Source organism: Cucumis melo, chromosome 1, assembly GCF_025177605.1.
Source record: "Cucumis melo cultivar AY chromosome 1, USDA_Cmelo_AY_1.0, whole genome shotgun sequence".
In the NCBI taxonomy this organism is placed as follows: Eukaryota; Viridiplantae; Streptophyta; class Magnoliopsida; order Cucurbitales; family Cucurbitaceae; genus Cucumis; species Cucumis melo.
Genome location: NC_066857.1, coordinates 30,776,782 through 30,788,394, shown reverse-complemented (window position 1 = coordinate 30,788,394; position 11,613 = coordinate 30,776,782).

Sequence of the window (11,613 nt, the reverse complement as noted above, 5' to 3'; positions counted from 1 at the left end):
ACCCTTTTTTTCGCAATAAAAACCCCACAAACCTAACATGATTGATCCATTGATTGACTCTCCCACTTCACTTCACTCTTCAAAGATCATTATACCTTTTTTCTTTCCCCTTTGACACTATTTCTTTAATGATATCAATAATTATATTATCTTTACAATCTTATCATTTTCTTTTACTCTATAACCCTAATCCCTTTTAACTCGTCTCTCTTTGAGCTTTTTACTTTTCATATGAAATCATTTTATTTTCATTAGGTTTCATCTCCCAAAAGTCCAACTCCCCATTGCAATCATTTTGAGGTGAAATATGCATATCCTACTTTCTCCTATATACACAATTATTCTCTCTCTTTTTGGGGTAATATTGGATTTTTAATTTTTTTCCTCAATCTCTTTAATTAAATATTCAATAAAAATATTTACGTATAATGACTATATTTTAATAATTGTACTTTCAGTTTAGTTTTTTTAATGTTGTTGTCTACAAAAATTGGTTTTACACGATAAAATACAAAATAAGAATATTTTTTTTCAAAAGTTATAAATGCTAATAGATAACATACAATTAAATTTAAAAAATTCAACTATAATAGACTAGTAATTACCTTAAATTTAAGATTTATTAAAAACTCATGGACTAAAATTGGACAATTTAAATTAAAACGACTAAATTAAATAAAATTAAGTGTTGTAATAAACCAATTAAAATAATATTTTAATATATATATATATATATATATATATATATATATATATATATATAGATAGATATTATGAAGAAAAATTTAAAAGGGAATGTAGTAGTGAAAGCAATGGAGCTAACCCCACCAAGGAGGGAGGATTGCAGGCCTCCTCTTCTTCTTTCCTTTTCTCAACTTTCTTTATTCCAAACCTAAATCTAAAGGCAAATTGGACTATTTTAACCACACAAGTTCTCCATTTTACCCCCTCCTCCATTTACCACACATGCCCAAAGTTGTGCTCAATTTCCATCTTTATCAAAGGGTAGGGTTGTCTTTTCGCGTTAAGCCAAATTCAAAGTGGTTTTTTTCCCTCTCTCTCTCTCTCCCTCCTAATTGCATGCATGGCCTAAAACATGGCAAAGAACATGCAAATTTAGAAGAGATTATGTGAAGAAATAAAGATTTCAAAGGATTCTGTTTTGTGTTTGCTAAAAGGGACCCATTATATTATTTTTCTATATCTTATGGTTGCCCTTATATATCCTCAAGAATCCTATGTGTGAATTAATTTCTTTGATATTTCATTTGTAGGACTTTTTAGGGGATATTCCCCAATCTTCTTTATTTCTTTGTCTTTTGTTTTTTATAAGATGAGATTTATGCTTCATTTATTCACCTTTTAATGTGTATATATGAAAAAAGAAGAAGAAGAAGAAGAAGAAGAAGAAATCCCAATCTACGCACGTAACTTACCTTAGGGGAAAAAAGGAAAAAAAAAAAAAAAGAGAGAGAGAGAAAGAAAGAGCCTTTCAAAAAAAATATTCTCCATTAAAAAAAAAAACACTTTTGTTATCTGTATGTGTTTGGTTATAGTACGAAACATTATCCTTTGTTGGGATGGGAAATGGCTTTTGTCCCATTGTCAAAGGTTGTTGTTTATTAGAGAAGTGAGATATAGATTGATTTCATTTTTCTCATAAGCTTTTCTATTTCAAAAAAATTTATTGCATATTCATACGTTGTTTTTAAGATAAGTTGAAATTAAGATTAGTGCAAAAATTAAGATTATTGTAACATTAAAAATCAACGCGTTAATTTTATATTTTACAATTTAGAAGAATTAAGAAGTATTTTCTTTATGCACAAAGTTACCGACATGAGCATATTTAGATAATAATTAATTTATATCTTAGACGTGAAAAGAGGCAAAACTCTTGCTTTAACTTTCTAACTTACACTATTTATGATTTAGTATCTCAAAATCATGACCAAATCTACCGTCGTTGATGATAACTAATTTTTCACTTATTTCATTACCGTATAAAATCATTTAAAAAACCTAGTATTATCTTTTTATATATAATATACTTTATACGATATTCAAATTTACGATGGATCACAAAAGATAATTAAAGAGCGAAGTATACACGTTTTATTATGTAGGAAAGTGATGAAAAAAGTAAACAAAGAGAGGTTAATTCACACCTTAGTCGAACGCATTAACAAGACTAGCTTGATGTTTAATTGAAATTTTAAATTAAACGATATCAATTACTAATACTTTAAACAATAGAAATAGTAATAAACAAACCCTTTGAAGCTAAAATTTATGATCACACACACACTCATGTGTGTTCCAAATTATATTGTTAGTAAATCAATGGTAATTAAAAAATAAAATTAAGAGATGGGTATAAAGAAAAGTAGAGATAATAATTTACAAAAAAACCAACCCTAGATTCTCTGCCAATCTCTTGTAACAGTTACCTTTTTGGAGAGAAAAAGAAAGAGAAATTGGAATGCACATCAACATATTTTCACTCATCAACTTCCTAAAACCCTATTTTTCACTCCTAATTTCTTTTATTTTTCTTTTTACCTTTTTTAACTCTTCAATTTCTTTATTTTTATTTTAAAAAAAATTAAATCAAAATTCTTTTATCTTATAAATATATATATAGAAATAGCTGGGTGTGGGTCACTCCTTATTCACGGGTTCTCCTATTACAAGATTCTGCCATCTAAGTTTTTCCTTCCTTTTTTTTTCTTTCTTTTCTTTCTTTTAAACCCATATATTTAATTCTATTTTCTATTTTTGCACTCTTTTCCCCCCTTAATTTATATCTTTTTTGTTCAGTCCTCTAAATTTATGTAATTTGTGTTCACTACCCTTATAATAAGCCCTTATGTTAGATTATCAATCAATCCTTCTCAGAACACATAGACGGCTGAATTACCATAAATTAAATATTTTATAAATGCTCAATAATTTTTGATATTTCGAATTAAATAATGTGTGAAAAGAATTTTCATTTAGTTAAGAGTGTCGTTTTCAACTTAGCATTTTGAAGTTTGTTTAATTTTAGTCAATATACATACCTCTTTGTATATATAATCTCTACTTTTTTATATATTAAATTTTAATCTCATTATTTTCTAAAAATCGTTGACTTAATTTTAATCGTTTGAAGTTATTTATTTTTAATTAAAATAGGTTAAAAAATACAATAACATATGTTTCAAAATTTATAGTACTAATAGCTATAGAATGAAAAATTTATCAAAAAAATCAACAATAAGGGAGACACGTAGAGACTAAATTCAATAACAGAGACTAAAAATATAGATATTTAAAATCATATGAAGTTAAATTAAACCAATTGTAATAATATTAAATGATATTTTTATATATGAACAAGCGAAGATTGTTGCTTATATTGTATAATTTTTTCTCTAACCTTTTTTTCTGCTCTCCTTGCTTTATGTAAGGATTCTTTCGATAGTAATGAAGCAGGATGATGAAAGTACTATGAAATGTTTACTTAGTGGAGTTGTCTGGATACACATGCTGACCGATCCATGTATCTTTTATTAAAAAAAAATATATGTATAATTTTTTTATTTCTTTACAAAACCATGAAATCATAAAAATGATTATTATTATTAGGTTGGATTATATTCATATTTTAGTCTTTAAAGTTTAATTTAAGTTAGATGTTTGATAGTTCTCTAGAATTTTAACACATAAAATTAACTTTTGTACCTAATAAATTAAAACATTGCTATGTCCATTTTGAGCTCAATTAGTTTCATGAATTAACAAAATTAAATAAGTTCAAGATTTATTAGACACAAAATAAAAAAAGTCAAATTATTGGTTACAAAATGAAAAGTTTAAGACTTATTCAACATTTTTCTTAAGTTTTGGACTTGTTAGATTAAATGTTGTGTGGTCATTTGGGTATAGTTTCATTCTTCCATAAATGAACATAACTATGTTGTAGATACCATATTTTGACCATTTATTTTTATTTTTTATATTTATTTTATTTTATTACTTTATTTTTAAAAAATAATTTGATTTGAATTTGAATTTAATTTTTTCTGAAAAAAATAAAAAACAAAAAAACAACAAATGAATACTGCGTCTCCTCTCTATTATTTTCCCTCAACCACTCCCTCCACAAGTCCCATGATTTTTTTCCCTCTCCCTCTTCACGATTCTCCCCACCTTCTCCACTATCAAAATACGATTCTGCCTTCTTCTTAGCGGTCTAAAAAAACTACCATCTCATTCAGTTCCTTTAAGAGAAAAAGAAAAATGAGAAAAAGAGGAGATTTTCTTGGAAGGTACTTAGATTGATTTCTTTTTTGAGTTACGTCACATTTATTTCTTTTTTGTGGGAGGTCAGAAGAGGAGATCAATTGAAAGGGTTAAAAAAAAAGCGAAAAAACTATTCTGCTAATTTAATTTGAAAGGTAAGTTTTTTTCCCTTCCTTTCCCTTTTGATTATAATGTGGATTTTTTTCAATATTGCTTTTGTTTTTAATTCGTTGAATTGATTTTACAGTGCCTTTAATTTTGTTAGGTTAGGTCGGTTGAATATATTGTTGCATCAAATTTTGGTTTCAATTTTGTTAGGTTTAGGTCATTTGAATGTATTGATGCATTAAATTTTACCTACTTTACTTTTTAATCTTGTTAGGTTTAGAGTGTGTTAATTTTGTTAAGTTTAAACAATTTGAATGTATTGTTGCGTCAAATTCTGCCTATGCTTTATTTTACTGGTTTCAATTTTGTTAGGTTTAGGTCATTATTTTACTGGTTTCAATTTTGTTAGGTTTAGGTCATTTGAATGTATTGATGCATCAAATTTCACTTTACTTTATTGTGTTTTAATTTTGTCAGGTTTAGACAATCGAATATTGTTGCATCAAATTATGTCTATTATGTTTCTACTTTGTGAGATACTTTACGTTTTAATTTTGTTAGGTTTATTTTAATGTATTGTAGCATCAAATTTTGTCTCTGCTTTACTTTCTTTTACTGTGTTTTAACTTTGTTAAGTTTAGGCCAATTGAATGTATTGTGCATCAAATGTATGTGGTTTAGGCCAATTGATTTAGGTATTTGTTAGGTTTAAGCCATTTAATTTAAATTTATTAGATTTAGGGTTTAATTTGGTTGTTGTTAATTTTGTTTACTGTTTATTTATTAATTGATTAGACTTGTTGCAAGGCAGAATATTTATTTCACCACCTGCATATTATTTATTTCTCAAACATTATTTCTTAACTTGTATATTATTTCCAATATAGTATATTATTTTCAATATATTATTTTCCAACATGTATATATTATTTCCAACTTGTATTATTTGGTAACATATATTGTTTGTTGTATTATTCACCAAATCATTTGCTAATCTGCCTTGTACGTCTACGCTAACTGTATTATTTCCCAACATGTATTTCTTCTATTAATTTCCTAATAATAATAATAATTTTATATTATTATTATTATTATTATTATTATTATTATTATTTATCATCAATTGCAAAATGTATGAAAATATTCATTTGTTTTTTTGTCATATGAATATAAAAATTTTGAGACGAGAAAGAAGTATTATTCATTTATGGATTTTATGATTTAAATTCCATAAATACATGAAATTTCTCATTTTTTAAAAATTAATCAGTAAATTATTTTTAAACAAAATATATTAACAATTTTATATTTTAAAATGGGATTGAGTAATGTTTTCTTTAGAATTCATTAATTCTTTAGATACACGAAATTTCCCATTAAATGCCTATGATGGAGATCAAAATATCAAAGTTCGATATTTTAATATTCTTGAGGTAAATAAAAAAAATCATCATTTTAAACAAAAAATAAATTTCATTTTTCTAACGACTCTCATACCACCCATATAATTATCAATTCATGTTTAGTTTTTTTTTTCTTGCACTACAAGAGACGAGGGTACTCACGATGCTCAATACAATACACAGTCATACTTGCAGGCGTGAATAGTCTCGTATCCCAAGCCCAAGTCACAAAGTTTTCGTTTTGCTTCATATAATGAACTAGGAATAGTACTATTACACATTGGAAACGCTGCTCTTAATTAGAGTTCTAACAACATGTCGAACAACTTGTTACGCCAACCATTTAGAACTTTCACATGCATCAACTTAACCAAAAAATTCAACGACGAAAATTCAGAACAACCGGGGTACAACTCATTACGTGTTTGATTCAATAAGTTCTGAAATATATTATTTGTTCTATCTTCATCTATATCTACCCCAACATTCATCGGCATTTCATCTTCCAAACGAAATTCCTCTATTTCCTTTTCATGTTCAATAGGGGCTTGTAAATCATTTAGCATACTAAAGCTATCACCTTCTTCATTAAATTGCCTATTACTAGTTCCTTCATCAAAATGATTACTACTAGTTCCTTACTCAAAGTTTTCTGTACCTTTAGAGCTTAATGACTCTCCATGATACACCCATTATGTGTAGTAGGGGGATATTTCAATAGTCAGTAGATATCGTTCAACACCCTCTAATGAGCTCCAATTTAAATTCAAACATCTCTTGCATGGACACCTTAATCGTCCATAAGCATCAACGTGAAACTTGGCAAATTCTAAAAATTAGGTCACTCCATGTCTACACTCAAGGGAGAACTTATTTCTAAGTTTCATCCAACCCTTATCCATCGTTTAAGTCCCTAAAACGTAAATAGGTTTGATTAGAAACATATCTCTCTCACTCTCTCACATCCATAACTTACTCCCCTGAATTTTTACTATTTTTCAATAACTAACTTCAAACTATAGAGGCTACCATAACTGCAGGATAACCAACACAACCTAATTATTAACAACAAAATATTTCAAAATCTTGGCATCCTACAAACCCATCCAAACTACAGAGGCTACCATAATTGCAGGATAGCCAACACAACCTAATTATTAACAATAAAATACTTCAAAATCTTTGCATCCTACAAACCCCTCCAAACTACAGAGGTTACCATAACTGCAGGATAGCCAACACAACCTAATTATTAACAACAAAATACTTCAAGCTATCCTACTACCACCCCTTGAAACCATCCCAAACAGAAGCAAATTCAAAACAAAAAAAGGCTACCATAATTGTAGGATAGCCATCCCAAACATAAACAAATTCAAAACAAAAAAGCTACCATAACTGCAGGATAGCCATCTCAAATCAACAATAAAAATATTCAACACAAACAGACTACCATAATTGCAGGATAGCCAAAACAAATCTTAACACACATATTACATTTTCAATTCAAAACATAAACCCCCCTCCAAATTTGAATGTAACCATAACTCCCTCATTCAAATTTGAATTCAACCATAACCCCTTACAAATTTGAATGCAACCATAATCCCCCCCCCCCCCCCTCAAAAAAAAAAAAAAAAATCAATTTTCAATTTAACCTAAACCCCCCTCCTCCAATTCAATTTTCAATTTAACTATAAATCTCCCCCCCCCTCTAATTTCAATTTTCAATTCAACTATAAACTCTCTCTCCCAATTCAATTTTTAATTTAACTAAATTTTCAATTTAACTATAAACCCTCTTGCCCGAATTCAATTTTCAATTTAACTATAAACCCCCCTTCCCTCCCCCCCCCCCCCTCCCCCCTCAATTCAATTTTCGATTTAACTATAAACCCTAAACCCTAAACCATTCAAATTTGAATTTAACTATATTAACCCCCTAACTATAAATCATTAACCCTAAACCATTCAAATTTAAATTCAACCACAAATTACACACATTCTATACAAAAATACATTTAACAAACAAAAATCTATTCCAAAAGAAAATTCTAAAACAATTCTCCTAAAAAAAACCCTAAAACATAAATTTAAACTAAACAAATTTTAATTTTCCACTTACCTAAAGTGGCAGATGGCGGCGGAACGGCAGTAAGGGACGGCAACGGCAATGATGACGAAAGACGGAAGTGCTTTGATCTTCTCCCTCTTCCCCTCTCGGTTTCAATTCTGTATTTTACAGAACTAAAACGATTATAAAGGGGATTTCCCGATGCCGTCGAGCGGCGTCAGGAAATCTCCAAAAAGCGTCGGAAAAAAGGGGATTCCTGATGCTCATTAAACGGTTTTCTCGATGTGTTACTATGCGTCGAGGAAACCCCTATTCCCGACGTCGTTCTCGATGCACTGTGCACGACGTCGGGAATAAGGTGTTTTTCAAATTAATTTGACCTTTTCCCGACGTCACGTGGCCGACGCGTGTTTGATGCATCGGGAAAAAGTGTATTTGCCTCTCCCGACGCAGTGTTCATAGCGTCGAGAATACACTTATTTCCGACATTCTTTATGTCGACGTCTTTGTTGGCATCGGGAATCCTCCGTTTTCTTATAGTGTTGGATGTGAATTGATAACCATGAGACACTTAAAAAAACCAAATAGAAAATTTAGTTTTGTGAACCTCTTTAATTTAGTTTAAAAGATAAATTTTGGTAACCATTTTTATGGGTGTTGTAGGGTGCTAACAGCTTCCCTACACACAATTGACTCCGGAACCTTAAATTTGAATTTATGTAGATCAATTTTTTTTGTGACCAATCACACCTTAATATGATTGGTGGCGACTCCGAACCTTTTATTTATTAAAGATTAAATGACTGAGTACTTCTGCCGCTCTGCGTCGCGATCACGTCGCAACACATGTCTTTGCATAATTAACAACCAACTTGAAGAAGAGACCATGACTATTTGAATGACTACAAAAAGTTTGTAATTAGGAAAGACCATTCATTATTGGTTCTTGTGGATGAGTTGTTGTATCTATTAAGGAAAATAACTTGTTCCTTTGTAGGAGATAATCACTCATGAAACACGAACATTAAGGTAAATAAATTTATCTAAATGAGACAATATGAATTTGTTAGACTCGTAATTTCCATTCTCTCTCTCTCTCTATATATATATAGTCATGCATTTTTTTATTTGTTTTCGTATGATATTATTTATATAACACTTTTTAGCTGGATACATAATCATTAGTTTTAGGATATATTTAATATATTTTAAAGTTGAAAAGTTTATTTGACATTGAAGTTTGATGAGTGAACTTGTAATATAACCTTGCTATTATTTTTTTAATAAAGAATAAAACTTTGGCTAAATTACAAAAAAAAAATGTACTTGACCGGTAGAAAATACTACTAAATTTTGAAAAGTTTAAAAGATGTCTCCAATCTTTTGAAAAGAGTTAAAAAGGAAAAAGAAGAAGAAGAAGCCCAGAAACGATTAATTTTATATGGAAACAAATATCGTTAGTTAGAAAATGCCTTCAGAGTTTAATAAATTAAAAGAAGAAGAAGAAATCCATACCGTTAGTTTTGGATGGAAAGCTATAGTACTTTGTTTTAAAAAAAAACTCATTGAACTTTTAAAAGTATAAAAGATGTCCTTAAACAACTTAAATGTAACAAAACTGTAAACTATTTACGGCCCGTATAACAATCCTATTAAGGCAAATTATTTTTCAGAATTTCTTATTTGCCCTTAATCTTTTATAACGATCTTTCAAATATGATGTTCTTCTTCTTTCCGATTTTTTCACAATTGTCGTTTTCGAGTTATTCATCTCGTCTTTTATATATCTTTCATCTTGATCATTCTTTGCCTTTTTCGTAATTTTCGACAACATTCGCTCTCATATCCATCATCTTTGATAGCATCATTTCTCTTCTTATCATCTTGGACAATCAAGATCGTCTATATTGCTCTGTTAATATCATCTCAGTGATTTTGGTTTTGGTAAGTATTCTAAATATTGTTTTTTCTTTGAACTATTTAGTTGATTATAAAATTTCATTTTGAATTATATATTTTGGCGTGAAGATAGAATGTTTAGAATATGTAGATATTACTATAAGACATCCTATATTTGGTTATGAATATCGTTGAAGATTTTGATTACTGTTTACATCGATTTAAGAATTTATATTTCAGTATGAATGTTGTTTTTGTTTTTTGTTGTTTGTAAGAATTTAAAGATTTTTTTTTTCGTTTTGAACTTTTGAGAATCACTGTAAGAATTGTGTATTTCATTATGAAGATCGATAGTTTGAAGTTTTTCACGATAATTTTCATTGAATTACTTGATCGTTTACCTCTATCAACATCAACGTTTAGCAATATACAGATGATCGTTTTGCTATATGAACACGATCGTTCATCTTGAACACGATCATTCATCTTTTATGAACACAAATTTTTTTAATATTTTGTATGATCAATGTCTTTAAACGATCGTGTATCAAAATCAATACGATGGTTAAAATGATCAGTGTCTTTAAACAATCGTGTATCAAATTTAATATGATGGTTTAAACGATTAGCATCTTTAAACGATCATGTATCAAATTTAATACGATGGTTTAAACGATCAGCGTCTTTAAACGATCGTGTATCAAATTCAATACGATGGTTTAAACGATCAACATCTTTAAATGATCATGTATCAAACTCTATACGATGATTTAATTTATTATATACGATCATCTATTGGTGTTAAATGATCGTTTAGTATTTATTAACTTCTTTGCACGATTGTTTAGTATTCTCTTATTACATCTAAATAGTTCATTATTTTTTTTTCCAAATTAGAATGTCTATTCCTATTGTTGGTTTTTATGGAGGTCAATGGAATGGCTGAAATGTTTATGAGAATTACTCAGTGTCCAGAATTTTGGTAGCTATGCGAGTTAGCTTTAATTCTTTGGTTGCTTTGACATGTGAACAACTTGAATTGGATGAATCAATAGAATTATCTGTTTTACTTGATTTTGGTAAAAGTAATGTTCAAACTATGGTGCCAATAAAGAAGGACAATGAAGTTGCTTGGTATTTAGCTTTTGCTAAAGATGCAACTAGTAAACATTCATTAGTTACCCATGTAAGTGTTAACTGTTTGAGAATGTCTTCTTCATCTAGTAGTGTATGGGAGAATGTTGATATGTCATTGAATATAGGTTTTTCTTCTTCTGTTTCAAATGATGAAGTTATAAAGATATCTCTTATTATTCTGATTTGAAGAAAAAAAGTTTATTTGAAAGTAAAGAAGTGCTTTCAAAGTGTTTTTGCATAATAGTAGTGAAGAACAACTTCCAATTTAGGACTACAGTAACAAATTTGAGGTCTTTTGAATTTAGATGTCTGTAAGAAGGTTGCAAATAATATGTAGGGACATCTCGTTATAAGAAGAGTGATTTGTGTATGCTACGAAAATACACTTCTAACCATGATTGTTCATTGAGTACTGCCTAAAGTTCTCACATGCAAGCATCTTCAACAGTAATTGGCAATTTTTTTATAGATGATTTTAGATTCATGTCTACTGATCATTCCATTCCTAAAGAGATTGTGCATAAGGCTCGTACAAATCTTGGAGTTAATATAAGTTACCAAAAAGCTTGGAGGGCGAAAGAACATATGGTAAAGATATTACATGGTGATAGAGTTGAATCGTATGCATTGATTACAAGATTCTTTGATAAATTGGTTGAATCTAACCCAGGTATGATTAATTTTGTATATCAAATTTAAATTCAT